Here is a 13,553-nt window from a genome sequence, read left to right on the forward strand (position 1 = left end):
AATTGATATAAAAAAGTTTTCGATCCAACTTCTTGTCTAGCATGTCTTTTGAATGAAACAATGTAAAAGTTATCTTGACGTGATCAAGATGAATTAATTATTTTTTAAACAACCCAATAAATTAATTAAAAATATTAAATGATAAAATTAAAAAAAAATACAATTGATAAGAAATGAACATCTACTCTTCACTTAGCTTTAGACTCTCCATGTCCTCATCTTTGCTTTTAAAAAAAAAAATATATTTATATATTAAAAAAATACTATATAGATAATTAATTACAGTTAATGATTTTTTAAAAATAAATTATTATATATTTTAAAATTATATGTTAGCATTTATTGTAATGTTTGTTTTCACTATTTTTATGATTGCATAGGAAACTAATGTGCACAAGTTTTTTTAAAAAATATGGCATAAATATTTAATGAGAATAATATATATATATATATATATATATATATATTATCATTGTTATTATTCTCAATTTTTATATTAATTTTTTATATATATTCACATGAAAATAATTGAAATATTATTTTTATTTTTTTCTTTATAACTTCTTTAGATATTAAAATAATTTTTTATTTGAATAGCCATACTTTTGATAAAAGAATTATGTTCCCTCCAAATTTTGGAATAAAAAAAAACAATGAATGTGAAAAATGAAGCTTTGACTAAAGAAATTCATTTTTTCCCTTGATTAATTTAAATCATTTGAATTTTGATAGATATTTATTTTAATTATTTTTTTAATTAAAATAATCATTGCTCCATCAAAATAAAAAAAAATAACAATAAAATGAGAAGAACAATTAAGATAAAATATTTGCACATATATTTATATCTTGCTTCCTACTGGGAAGATCAATTTCCTTCTTTAGCCTTTAATGAGCATTAATAAAAAAAATATATGATTAAAAAATTAGTTTTCAAATAAAATATGAGATTTTTATGATAATATTATCAAATAATTTATATAAAAAAAATAGACAAATCAAATGTGCATGATGTTTTCTTTAATTGCTCTTAAATATTCAATGAAAATATTTCTTTATGTTAGGTTTTTATATAACTGTCTAAAATTAATTATTCTTTTATTTAGTTGTGTCAAGTGTCGGTGAGGCTAACATGCAATTTTTTTTCTGCTTGAATAATTAAATGAAATGTGACTAAAAGACATCAGCATTAAACCGTTGACCTGCCGAAGGAAGGCGTGACTAAATTGCCTTAATTTCTTTTAAATATGTATGGTTTATTGACAAATTGAGGGTAAAATGGTAAAATAACATTGCTTTGGAGGGTAGATATTACTTTCCACGAAGAGGGTTTGGGAAGTAATTAGTACGTCCTTAAAAATTCACCTTATCGAAAATTTATACCATACAAATTTAAATTAAAAAAAGTAAATTTATCTCTCCATTAACCTCCTATCAAACATAAAACTAAAATAACAAAAAACCAAGAGGCTCGGTGTTTGAGAGGTGGTAGCGGCTATTTTTTAAAATATTTTTCATTTTAAAACACATTAAAATAATATTTTTTTTTAAAAAAAATTATTTTTAACATCAACACATCAAAATGATTTGAAAACATCAAAAAACATATTAATTTAAAGAAAAAAAATCAAAAATTTTCAAAAACATTTTCCAACCGCAGTGCTAAACACTGGTGTTTCAATGTACATATATATAGACTCGTAATACTATGAATTACTGTAGCGTAACGACGCTTTCACATTTTCCATAAAAAGTCATTAAATTTGTTATTAGAAGTAATGCAGTGTTTTTTCAAGATCCATTAGTCATTACCAAATTAATTATAGACAAATTGATCTTTTACCATTTTAAAAATACAATGATATGACTAAGTTACCATTCAAAGCAATTTTTTTAAAATTGATGCTCAAAGGTTTTTTTGTATTTTCATATTGGTTTTTAATTATAATTAAGTTGACCGAGGAACAATTTGATATTTTAATAAATATATAATATAATTAAAAACAAAATATTATTGGCATATGCGACATACGCGTTAGGGTGTGGATAGCCTTGCCATCTTTGAATTGTGTATAAGGTGTTACTCGATGGCCAAACACCAGCTTTCCATGGTGGTGTTAGGGCATGCGTCGGTGGAATACCGACAATGTAGGCTTCGCTGAATTATTTTTCTTTTCCTTTCTCTTTTCTCTATCCTCACCCTGGGGTTGATACCTACCTTTTCAAAAATTAAATATGTCATATCAATTTGTATCTATATTAATTTGTTCCCATTCTTTTTATTGATATCTGTTTTGTTTTTAATGCTTATTGAAATTGATTTATTTTTTCAATTTTATCCCTCAACACTTGATTTTATTTAATGTTTTTAATTCAATTTTGATCTTCGTGGTTTCAAACACCGTTTCATGATTTATCAAAAGTCAATTTTACAAAACCAAACTACAATTGTTAAATAAAAAACAAAAGAACCTAGTAAAAAAAAAGGATGCCAATAAAAAAAAGTTTGAAGGACCCAGTAAAAAAAAGAAAGGATGCAAATGAGAAAAAAAAAACTTAGGTGGTTCCATGCTTATATGATAGTGTTTCTATCCACTTATTTTTTTTTTATCAATAGCTAATTCTGCAAAATTAAACTACAACAGTTAAATAAAAAACAAAAAAAAATACAACAATAAAAAAAGGACTCGAATAAAAAAAATTGAAGGACATAATAAAGGAAGAAGGATGCAAATAAAGGGAAAATAAGTTTAAGATGGTAAAAAAAGTTTGAATGACGCAATAAAAAAAATGCAAATGGGAAAAAAAAAATTGAGGTGATTTAAAAGGTATTTCACCCCAAGTTTTTTAATGCATGGCATAATTCAACTATCCTTGAAATACAAAACCGACGCTAGTTTTCTTCAATCCCTTTCCATGTTCCTGAATTGAACTTGAAATCTTCGAACAAAAACTACAAACAAGCATTAATTAACTGATGGGATTTTTATTATTAATTAATTGAAGGCAAAAATAGATGAATTATCTTAAATATAATTTAAAATGTGGTTGGGAAGGAGCTATGGAGGAGCCACGAGGAACCCACCAACTCCTTATCCAAAAGCAGTCCCTGTGGCTAGCTGTATTATTTACGTGGTGTCTGGAGATGTTTTATTTACGTGGTCTGGAGATGTTGTAATAGTTTTTTTTTTAAATATTTTTTTATTTATAAATATATTAAAATAATATATATTTTTTATTTTAACACATTAAAAAAAATTAAAAAAAAATAATTTTAAATAATGTTTTTTTAAAACAATTTAACAAAACAATAATTACACTACCAACCCAAACACCCTTGGAAAGAACGCAGTCAAAAGCGATGGCCTAAAAAAGTAAGCAGCCGCCAGCTATATGTACCCCACCAAACTGGCAAACACTTTGGTGCTGCTAAAATCACTACAGTGACTCATCTGGCTAATCCTCTGCCACCAATTTCGCTATTTATTTATTTTAAAAAAATTATAAAATTAATTTGATTTTAAACTTTGATGAAAGTTATTTTTTAAAGTATTTTTTATTTAAAAATATATTAAAATAATATTTTTTATTTTTAAAAAATATTTTTGATATCAACACATCAAAATGATTTGAAAATACCAAAAAAATATTAATTTAAAAAAAATAAAAAAATTTCAAACTTTTTTAAAAATACTTTTGAAACACAAAAACAAACAGGGCCAGATCTATCTATCTATTTTTTTTTTTTAAAAAAATCCAAATCATGCTTCATTTTTTAAAGTTAGGTTTGGTTTGATATGAGATTAAAATTTTAAAGAAAAGATATTAAGGATAAAAAATTTTGAATTTGAAAAAAAAGAAGCAAAAACTTCAAAATCCCCCCGGAAAAGAAAAAAATTTTTGTTGCTGCACCCCTCATGGGTTAACATTTAACCCCTTAAACTTTATCCTCTCCTTAAAAAGACTAACAAACAAAGTTATAAATTAATAAATTAGATTTATAAATATTATTAATGGATCGAACGTAAATTAAAAATTAAAAATATGATAATCAGTGATGACGAAAAAAATGGGTTCTACGGTAAGTTTTTCCTTTCATGCCTGAATATCGCCCTCCTTAAATTTTTCGTCTTTCAACCATCATGCACCAAACACGAGGAAATGCAGAAACTGTATGGAAAGTGGTTTGTATCTTCATTTTAAAAAATTTTAATTTTTATTTTGTTAAAATTTAATATGGTTTGTATGTTTTTTATTATTTTGACGTGCTGATATTAAAAATAATTTTTAAAAAATAAAAAAATCATTGACATGTATTTCGGCACGAAAAATTATTTGAAAACAACCTCTATCACACTGTCAAATATATTGACAGTGAAAAATTACTCACAGAATATCATTGACTTGTGATGTAATAGGTAGATTTTGGGAATGTTGTATTCTTGTTTGATAAAGTATATTTTTATTTGAAAATATATAAAAATAATATTTTTATTTTTAAAAATAATTTTAATATTAACATATTAAAATAATTTAAAAATATAAAAAATAAATTTAAATAAAAAATAAATTTTAAAAAATCATGAAAAGCGATTTACAAAGATAAATAGCCGCTTAAAAACCTACATATTTCTCTTCACCTTAAATCACGGATATGTTGATTCCGACCAATAAAGAACACATTGTCACATGGAACACCGAAATAATAACAACGATTCGTCTTTAATGACAAAGCATACACGTGTTTCATGCTTGTGTTTTTTTATTAAATTCATTTATAATCTTTTGTTAATCTCTCCAGTGTCTTTTAATAATCAAGTTGATTACTTCTTTAACAAGTGGATGTTACCACTTCGCCCACGTGATTGACAGCATCCACAAACTATCAAACCACGGCAATGCTCCACCTGTATTAAAGTTATGAATCCAAGACTTAACCTAAATAACCCGAAAATTCTTTTTTTCAGTTTTTTGAACCTTTTCCCTTGGGTTGATAAGAACCCTTGCTTACAAAATATTGTATAGCGTTGACAAAATATCATGTCGGTGTTTAAATATTAATTTTGTTGGGAAAAAATTTACTAGTGGAATCACAAATGGTAAATTATCATTGGAAAACATATCTCTGGTGATTTATAAGTGGCTGGTCATTCTATTGGTAATATAATCATCGATGAATTTACCGGCGGAATGGAACAAAAATAATTATTGGCGGAATGGACAACATAAATCGTTCATAATTCCATCGGTGATCATTTGTATATTATTGACCGGGTTGTCGCATGTGGGCACGCGGCGTTGCTGTGACGTAGATTTTAGGTTATGGCGTGGTTTTTTGAGGCTATAGATTGATTTCACAAGGTTTATAGGGTTTTTAAAGGTGTTTTGAGTAAAAAATAGGTTGAAAAAAAGTTTTTGAATAAAAAACCTTCAGCCCTGATTTTCAAACTACCACAGTTGTTGGAATCTAGGCAAAGTCAGACGACTTGCCATCTCACTTTTTTAAAAAAAATATTAGGACGAATAACGTGTCATTCACCTTATATGTCAGCAAAATAAAATGGGCCAAATGTGTTGACTTAACTTGTCAAGCCTAATAGCATTGATCTTTTTTTATTTTTTTATGCTTGTTATGTCTTTTTTTAAAATAAAATTTTAATTTAGATTTAAATTAATATACACTCTCACTTTTATTTTATTTATTTAGACTCTTTTAAATAGGGATTATTTTTTAATTATTTTACGTGCATTTAATTTTTTGAATAGATTATTCAAATTCATCTACAATTTTTTCTTTTAATGTTTTATATAAATAAAAAATATTTATTTTTATAATATTTCTAATATGTGTAGCCTTACATAATATTTTTTTTCTTTTAATTTATTTAATCAATTTAATGTGTTTCTATTTATATTATTATTTGATTAAATAAATATTTGATTTTGATAAACAAAATCATTGAATACAAGGGGTAAAAAGCATGTGTTATGAGATCAAATATTTTTATCTATATATATTTCTTGATTTTTTCATTTTTATTTTTATTTATTATTAATGATAGTTTTTTTATTTATTAACACATATAATTCTCAATTTATTTAATTATATATATATATAAATTTTTAATTTATATTTAGAATTTTCTATATATATAATGTTTTTAATAAAAAAAATATTGGACCAACTATTGCTATATAAGCTACGAAATCTCGGATCACTAAGGCCATTTCATATTCAACCACATCTTATTGGGCTCATCTATCCAGTCTGAGAAAAAAGTCTCATACTTCTAGGATTTGCTCCAAACTTTATCAGGCCAGCCCAGAATTTCATCTTCTAACATCCTGTCGTCGAAAACTTGCACCAGGCTTTCTCAGTATAGAAAATTTTCCTTTGTAAATAGTTTTTTTTTTTCCCTTACCGGCTTGTGGTTGCTTTTATAATTAAAAAAATAAAACAGGTGTTTTATTTTTGCACATTTAGGATGTTTTTTATTTAAAATAATTTTTTAGTATCTTTAAATTATTTTATACGTTGATATTAAAAATAAATTTTAAAAAATAAAAAAAAATATTTTAATAAGCACTCACCTTTGTACAAGTACAATAATAATCCTAGCAACGAATCAAGCTTTTATGCCGATCGTCGTAGAAGCTCTTTTGTGATTGGGTAGACATTCATCAATTTTAAGAGGGGATGGGACTATCCGCGGCATTCAATAAGCATGGTCCGCTGCATCTACAACCGCTGTTTTCAACATCTGCTGTGCAAGTGTCAGGGATTCACCGGCGCTGTTGTTCACGAATCCCTTTCTAGTGGACTTGGCTAGACTAATTGCAGAGGATAAGTCGGCTGAGATTGCAACGTGGAATCCGGAGTGAAGACTTAACGCATTCAGTTCCCTTTCAACCGGCCTCTTTACCAGCTAAGCCACGTCACCCCTCGTCTATTAACTTCTTTAATGGGGGAAAGGGGGGGATAAGCTTGACCGAGGAAACTTGCTTGACTTCGAGTGAAAGGCAATCAATCTCTAGCTTTCGACTAAGCTAAGAAGGAGATAGGATAGGATCAATCTAACTAAAAAGTACCTTCCCTAGGGCAAGACATCCCAAGGAAAGAAAATGAAAATAAAGGAAAGAACTAAAGCTGGAGTGGAGACTGAGGGCAGGCAAGCTTGAAGAGGGCGTCAGGCCGGAGAAAGGTGCCACCGGAACGGAATCAGGAGCAGGGCGGGAAGCTTAAGAAAGAGATCCGGGAGGAAGTATAGATAAATAAATAATAAACAAGTTCCGCTGCCATATTTTATTTCATTTTTTTCTCCGGATCAAAGCAATTTTGTCCTCACAGAAGTCTCCGTCAAGCCTCTCCCCACTATTTGTTTATATTGTGTGCAGAGACGCCATTTGTGTTTAAGCTCTAGGCCAGTTAGAAAGGTTATGACATGTGGATCCGGACTCACAGGATTATGCCGGCTGGCCCTTCCGTTCAGTAAGGGAATACAAGTATTACAGGGAGTTTTTTAATAGGAATATGACTCAAGTCAAGCGAAGCGTAGAATATATTTCTAAACAATAAATAATTTGGAACACAATACCTACCCAACTCCTAAACATGCACTTAGTACCATAATAGATAAAGGAGAAAATAAACTATGATAAGAGAAGAATCATACCTAGAAAGAACTTATCTTTACAAAATATTACAAGAAAAATCATGCAAGGTAAGGAAGATTCACTCTTGCAAGGTAAGGAAGATTCACTCTTGCATTAATGTTCATTCCGTCAGCCATTAAAAGGAGGAAAAACGTTATTTTTGTTAATTTCTCTTGCATAGATGGTGGGATTCTCTCTAAAATTAGAAGAGCAATGTGGGGTGTGCAATTTTAAAGAGAAATTACACCTAAACTAAGCATTTGATGGAGAGAATCATTTGAAAGAAAGTATGAAAGTGATTTTTCTTGCTTGTTTGAATCTTCCTTACCTTGCATGATTTTTCTTGTAATATTTTGTAAAGATAAGTTCTTTCTAGGTATAATTCTTTTCTTACAATTATAAATATAGTTTATTTTTAAAAGAAATTAAATAAATATGAAATAATGATAACAAAAAATAATAATGCAGCCTTGGAATAAATAAATACCCTAATTAAATGTGATGTTGAGAAAGTAAACACAAGTATAAAATATGAGTGATTAGTTGTTAAATTTAGATTTGATTTGTGACCTCTTTTAAGAATGATATGCATGAGAGTGAAGTTCCTACTTCCTAGTATTTAGAATATATATAATCATTGGTATTAAGGATTTTATGACTCTTTACTTAGATATTGGTGGTTGTTTCTAGTTGATTAAAAGAGTACGATTTTTTTACAATTTTGATCAACATATTATATCTATGAGTTCCATAGTATAGTTTATTTTATGCTTGATCAATTATGATACCGAGGGTATTTTGGAAGTGAAGTAGAAGTTACGTTTCAAAGTGTTTTTTACTAAGAGATACCGATGATATTTTTTAAAATTTATTTTTAACATCAACATATCAAAACAATCTAAAAACAGTCGGACTCAACGTTATTAGCTCTTGTTGGCAGCCAGACCAAACTCTGTCGGGCAGCTGCTTCTTCCAAAAGTTGCTGGGTCTTGTTGGACAACCGGATCCATTATTGCTGGGTCCTGTTGGGCAACCGTGATCTAATCTTCTTGGGTTTGGCTATAGAGCTAGACCTAAGAGCATTGGATAACGCTATCCAGCTAGATCCAACAACACTTTTTGACTAAAAAACAGCAAAAACAACGCTCCTAGTGTTACAGTGCAAAACACTGTATGTCTATAGTGTGGTCCACAATGCAATGGGTTTTTGTACACAATACATACACAATGTTTTTCTCAAGTCTTTTAAAGTATAATATAATTTGTAAATATTAGGCTTGAGCCATATATAATTACTTCATAATAACAAGGTTACTCTATGGGTCAAAACTAAATCATTGTGCAATTTTAAAATATTAGTTATCTCTAGCTACATTACTCGTGCACTTTTTGCAATTTATTTTTATGAATGAAAATTAAAATAGATATTTATAAAAAAAATAAAAAACAATTATAGAGAAAAATGTATTTTTTAGTCAAGATTATATTTCCTTATTCATGTCATATTTTTTATTATTATTATGATAATAACATGTCTATTTTATTAGCAACATGGTTTATATTTTATTGAATAAAAAGTAATGTAAATTAAAAAAATATTTGTAAATTTTTCAATGATTTGAATAAATGAGGAAAAAATTATTTTTAATTAAAAACTCAATTTTCTTGTTCATGTATTTTTTTTTTATGATAATTATTTTTTACCAAAAGTATTTTTTAAAATAAAAAATTATTATGATCATGAAAACAAGTTGAAATAAAAAACAATCATGAATAAATTATTTTTATGCAACTATAAAAAAATATAAAAACAATAAATCTAAAAACATTATATAAAAAAATATAACAAAATAGATATTTTATTCTTTTTAAACATTCATGCGAAAGATTTTTTTTAAACTGAAAATTAGGTTAATATATATTTATTTATAAAGTAGTTTTTAATATTACAATAAAATGCTCAAATCTTCTAAAAACTATAGTATAATTGAATAATTCTTTAACTATCATTTTAATAAATTTATTTAATGAATATTTTATTCTATTTAAAAAAAATGTTAAGGGCTACTTAAAAAAAGAGAGGTTAGGAGTGCTCAAGAAGAACAAGCCCGTACGGTTAGCCTGAGAGAAAAGGCCTTGACACGCACGAGCTTGGAAGTCGAAGCCCACCCATTTAGCTTCTTCTTCTTGTTTTTTTTTAAAGGACAAGTCATGTTTTTTTTTTTTTTAATAAAATAAGAGATGTGTTGTTTGCTTAGACATACACTATATGTATGGTGGACTTGGACAGACCCTAACCAAAACCTACCATTGAATGTTTGGGTTTGAGTTTAAGGTCAACCCTCACCATCATATAATATCTTGAAAATTAAGTTATTTTATTACTGAAAAAACATTATCTTTTTCCTTGTATATACCAAAATACTATTTTGATGCTTATTTCTAAAATTTTATTACAAATAATCACATATCCATTCTTTAAATTAGACATATTTGAAAATAATAATAAAATGCTATTACGTATGGATTGAATCAAAATATTTTTATTGAGACTGATAATGTAACATCCTCGTTAGCAAAATCATTATATTATTCATATAAAGGGAAAAAAGAAACATGGGAGAATTTTTTTTTTTTGAACTTATATAGGAATCTCTAAAATTTCTAACGAAATTTTGGTAGAGTCTCCTCTATACCGGAAGGTTCCAAGTTATCGACAAATCATCTTGTACTCATTTCTCAATCGCATTACAATTGCATTGATGTTCAACTCAACAATTCATTCATTAATATACGTATAACAACTACTCATTTTCTTTAAAATTTAAACATGCATAATTTAACAAGTGAAGGGGACATGCAAACGTCATGATTTCAAACACAAAATAGTACAATCTTGTATTATGACATCTAATATAAAGATAATACTATTACAATTTAAGTTACATAATTACTAAAAGAAAACAAAATACATAGTTGTTTTCTTAGATTCCTGATCCATATAAAAGGGAACTAAAAGACCTAAATGTTATTCCTGATGTGGGTGGGAAGGACCTATAATTTCATAGTTTTTAAAATAATATAGTAAGGATAAGTATAGATGAGAAGGAAAAATCATACAATACATGCACATATAATTAAATATATATTCAACAGTATGTCATCATACTTTTTTGAAAACTCTCAATTAACTTTCCATCAATACATCCTTATTCGTCATTTCCGGAATCGTTCAACCTTTTCATTTTATAATTATTCACAAATGTATATCCCCTTTTCTTTTTCATCAAGGATACCAACAGTACTGCTTCTTCCCGAACCCAGAAAGGTCATTGCCGACACTAATGACTCTTATCAGTGCCTTTAGTCGCCCATTCCGGGATCGACTAATCAAATCCTTATGAATGCTGACATCAATGTAACTTGTTGATGTCATTGGCTATTTCTAAACCGAAATAGACAATCAATGTTCCATACCACCTTAGAGTATCCTCGGAAATGCCGATGTCAATGATCTTTAACATCATTAGCTTTCACTTTAGGAAAGCTAACCAAGTTTCATGAATTTGCCGATATCAACGTCACCCATTGATATCATTAACTATTCTCAACCCAAATAGGTAATTAAGTTCAACATTCCTCATCTTCTGTAATGGTCATGCTGATGTTAACAAACCTTACTAACATCATTAGCCCCTCATATTTGGGACAAGCTAATCAAATCCAAGGAGCGGTTATTCATGAAATTCATTACCATCATTCATCATCCTCGATCAGATCCATAACTCAAATCTGATTTTCATTTCCCATTCATTCCATTTTATCTTTTCTTTCATTGGTCTTTTATATAGGCACAAGATTCACAATTTAAAACAAACTACTAAAATCACCATTATTTAGGGATGATATACGTATAGGATACATACTTGCCGCATAAGCTCGGTTCGCGCTCCTTTATTGTTGTTGTACTCCTCTTGCAGTTTCTCTTGAATCCACGAGTACAACCCATTATCCCATATTCAAATTATATTTTTCAAAATAACAATAATGACAACGTTTACTCTTTTTTACAATTGTTTCTCTTACATTTGCATTTATGATACACCTCTTAAAATTACGGTTCATTATCAAATCCTAACAGACAATTACAAAATTTCATTTTGAGTATGGTTTATTTCCTTATGAATTTCAAGGCATGAAGTTATAAATTTCTGAAAGGAACGAAATCGGTTCCTGCCCTTGATGTGGGTAATTTTCCCTGTTTTGTCAATCTTGCCGAATCTGCCAGTAGGGGTGACAGCTCGACCTCCCCTCAAATTTTTACCTATATCTAGAGCTCTAGAGCTCTAAATTAAGCGAGGTTAGACTCGTTAGAAAGCAAACATCTTGGACTACAACTTCTATGAATAAGCCTTTCCCAAATTCTATTGTCTTCAGGCTTGAATCTTCTCTGGAATCAAGACGACGAATCTATCCAGTTTTCATCAATGGGTGACATGTATCTCCAATCCCCCCTTTCCTCCTCCGATACAACCCTACCCACACCATATACATGGTAACCTTTCTCATTATGATCTCCTAAGGCCGTTGACGCTAATTTAATAAATTTTTGTAAGGTGATCTAGGATCACCTCAAGAATATGCATGTTATTATACTTCCACGATTTCCTTCATCTCGTAATTGTCCCTCAAACATGCCTTAGGCCATACATATGGCCTAAAAACTCATTTTCACCTTACCTAACTTACAAAACCGATTTACAAGTTCTCATATCATAAAATTACTTGGTCTCTTTATTAGTAAACTTTTCATTACACCTAACTCATTCATTATCATTATATGAAATTTCAAAACTCCTAATTCCCTTCCTAAACTTGTCTTGGCTGAACTTGGCCCAAAGTAAACTAAGTGTTCCTTCTCCTTTCCATGTGATAATTTCTTTTTTTTTTTCTAGTTATTTTTCACCTTATAACAGCACATCGCAAGCAATTTGACAAAGAAAATCATAAGTTCTACTCTTCTCATTTATTTACCTAATTGTCGGCTACCTTGTATCTTTGACCCATTCATTTTTCTTTGTTGTTCTTGCATCATTTCACATCCAAGGTAACCTATAACACTTTAATTGATCCAATTCTAGATAATTTTGCATTTTCCCCAAATTGTGTTCAAGAACCCTAATTTTCAATTCAAGAAATTTGTATAATTTCAAACTGAATTTATGCTTAATTCGTAGGATTGGATTTAAGAGTCCTTACTTGATGATAATTTAAATTCCACCCCTCAATTGATTGAGAAATTTTAGCCCTTTTTTCTCTTGCATGCAGCCGACCCCCAGTTTTTTTTCTTCCTAATTTTTACACTTGTTTCTTACTCATTTTCTTGTCAAGTGGTGTTTTCTCCTACCAACTTATTTGTGGTTGTAAAATTTTGTTATGTTTTTATCTCTCCTTCTCTCAATTTTGATAGAAAAAATGAAATCCCCCCCTCTTTTTAGTGTTGTTGCTGGTTCTAAAGGAGAAAGAAATGGGGTATTTATAGTCTCTATTTCTTTTTAATTACAGTTTGGCCCAAACTCTATCATTTTTCATAATTTGAGCCATCCTTTTTATGCCTTTAAAAATTAATAAATTTTTTGTAATTGTATTATTTTTGTATTCTATCAATTTTTTTTTTGTATAATTTGTTCTTCGATTTCACATATTAAAACTCAACTTACAAAATACAAATGTTGACAAGAGGAAAAAAACACTCTACCAAAGTTGCAACTCGTAAACTACTTGCGACAAGAAAATTAAAATGATGGGCAAAAAGAAGAAGAAGAAAGCCTACTCTTAAATTTGCAAGTCAAAACGCAAGTAGTGATGGGCCTAAGAACCCTAAACCGTTATCGAGTTTA

This window comes from Populus trichocarpa, chromosome 3 (genome assembly GCF_000002775.5).
Source record: "Populus trichocarpa isolate Nisqually-1 chromosome 3, P.trichocarpa_v4.1, whole genome shotgun sequence".
In the NCBI taxonomy this organism is placed as follows: domain Eukaryota; kingdom Viridiplantae; phylum Streptophyta; class Magnoliopsida; order Malpighiales; family Salicaceae; genus Populus; species Populus trichocarpa.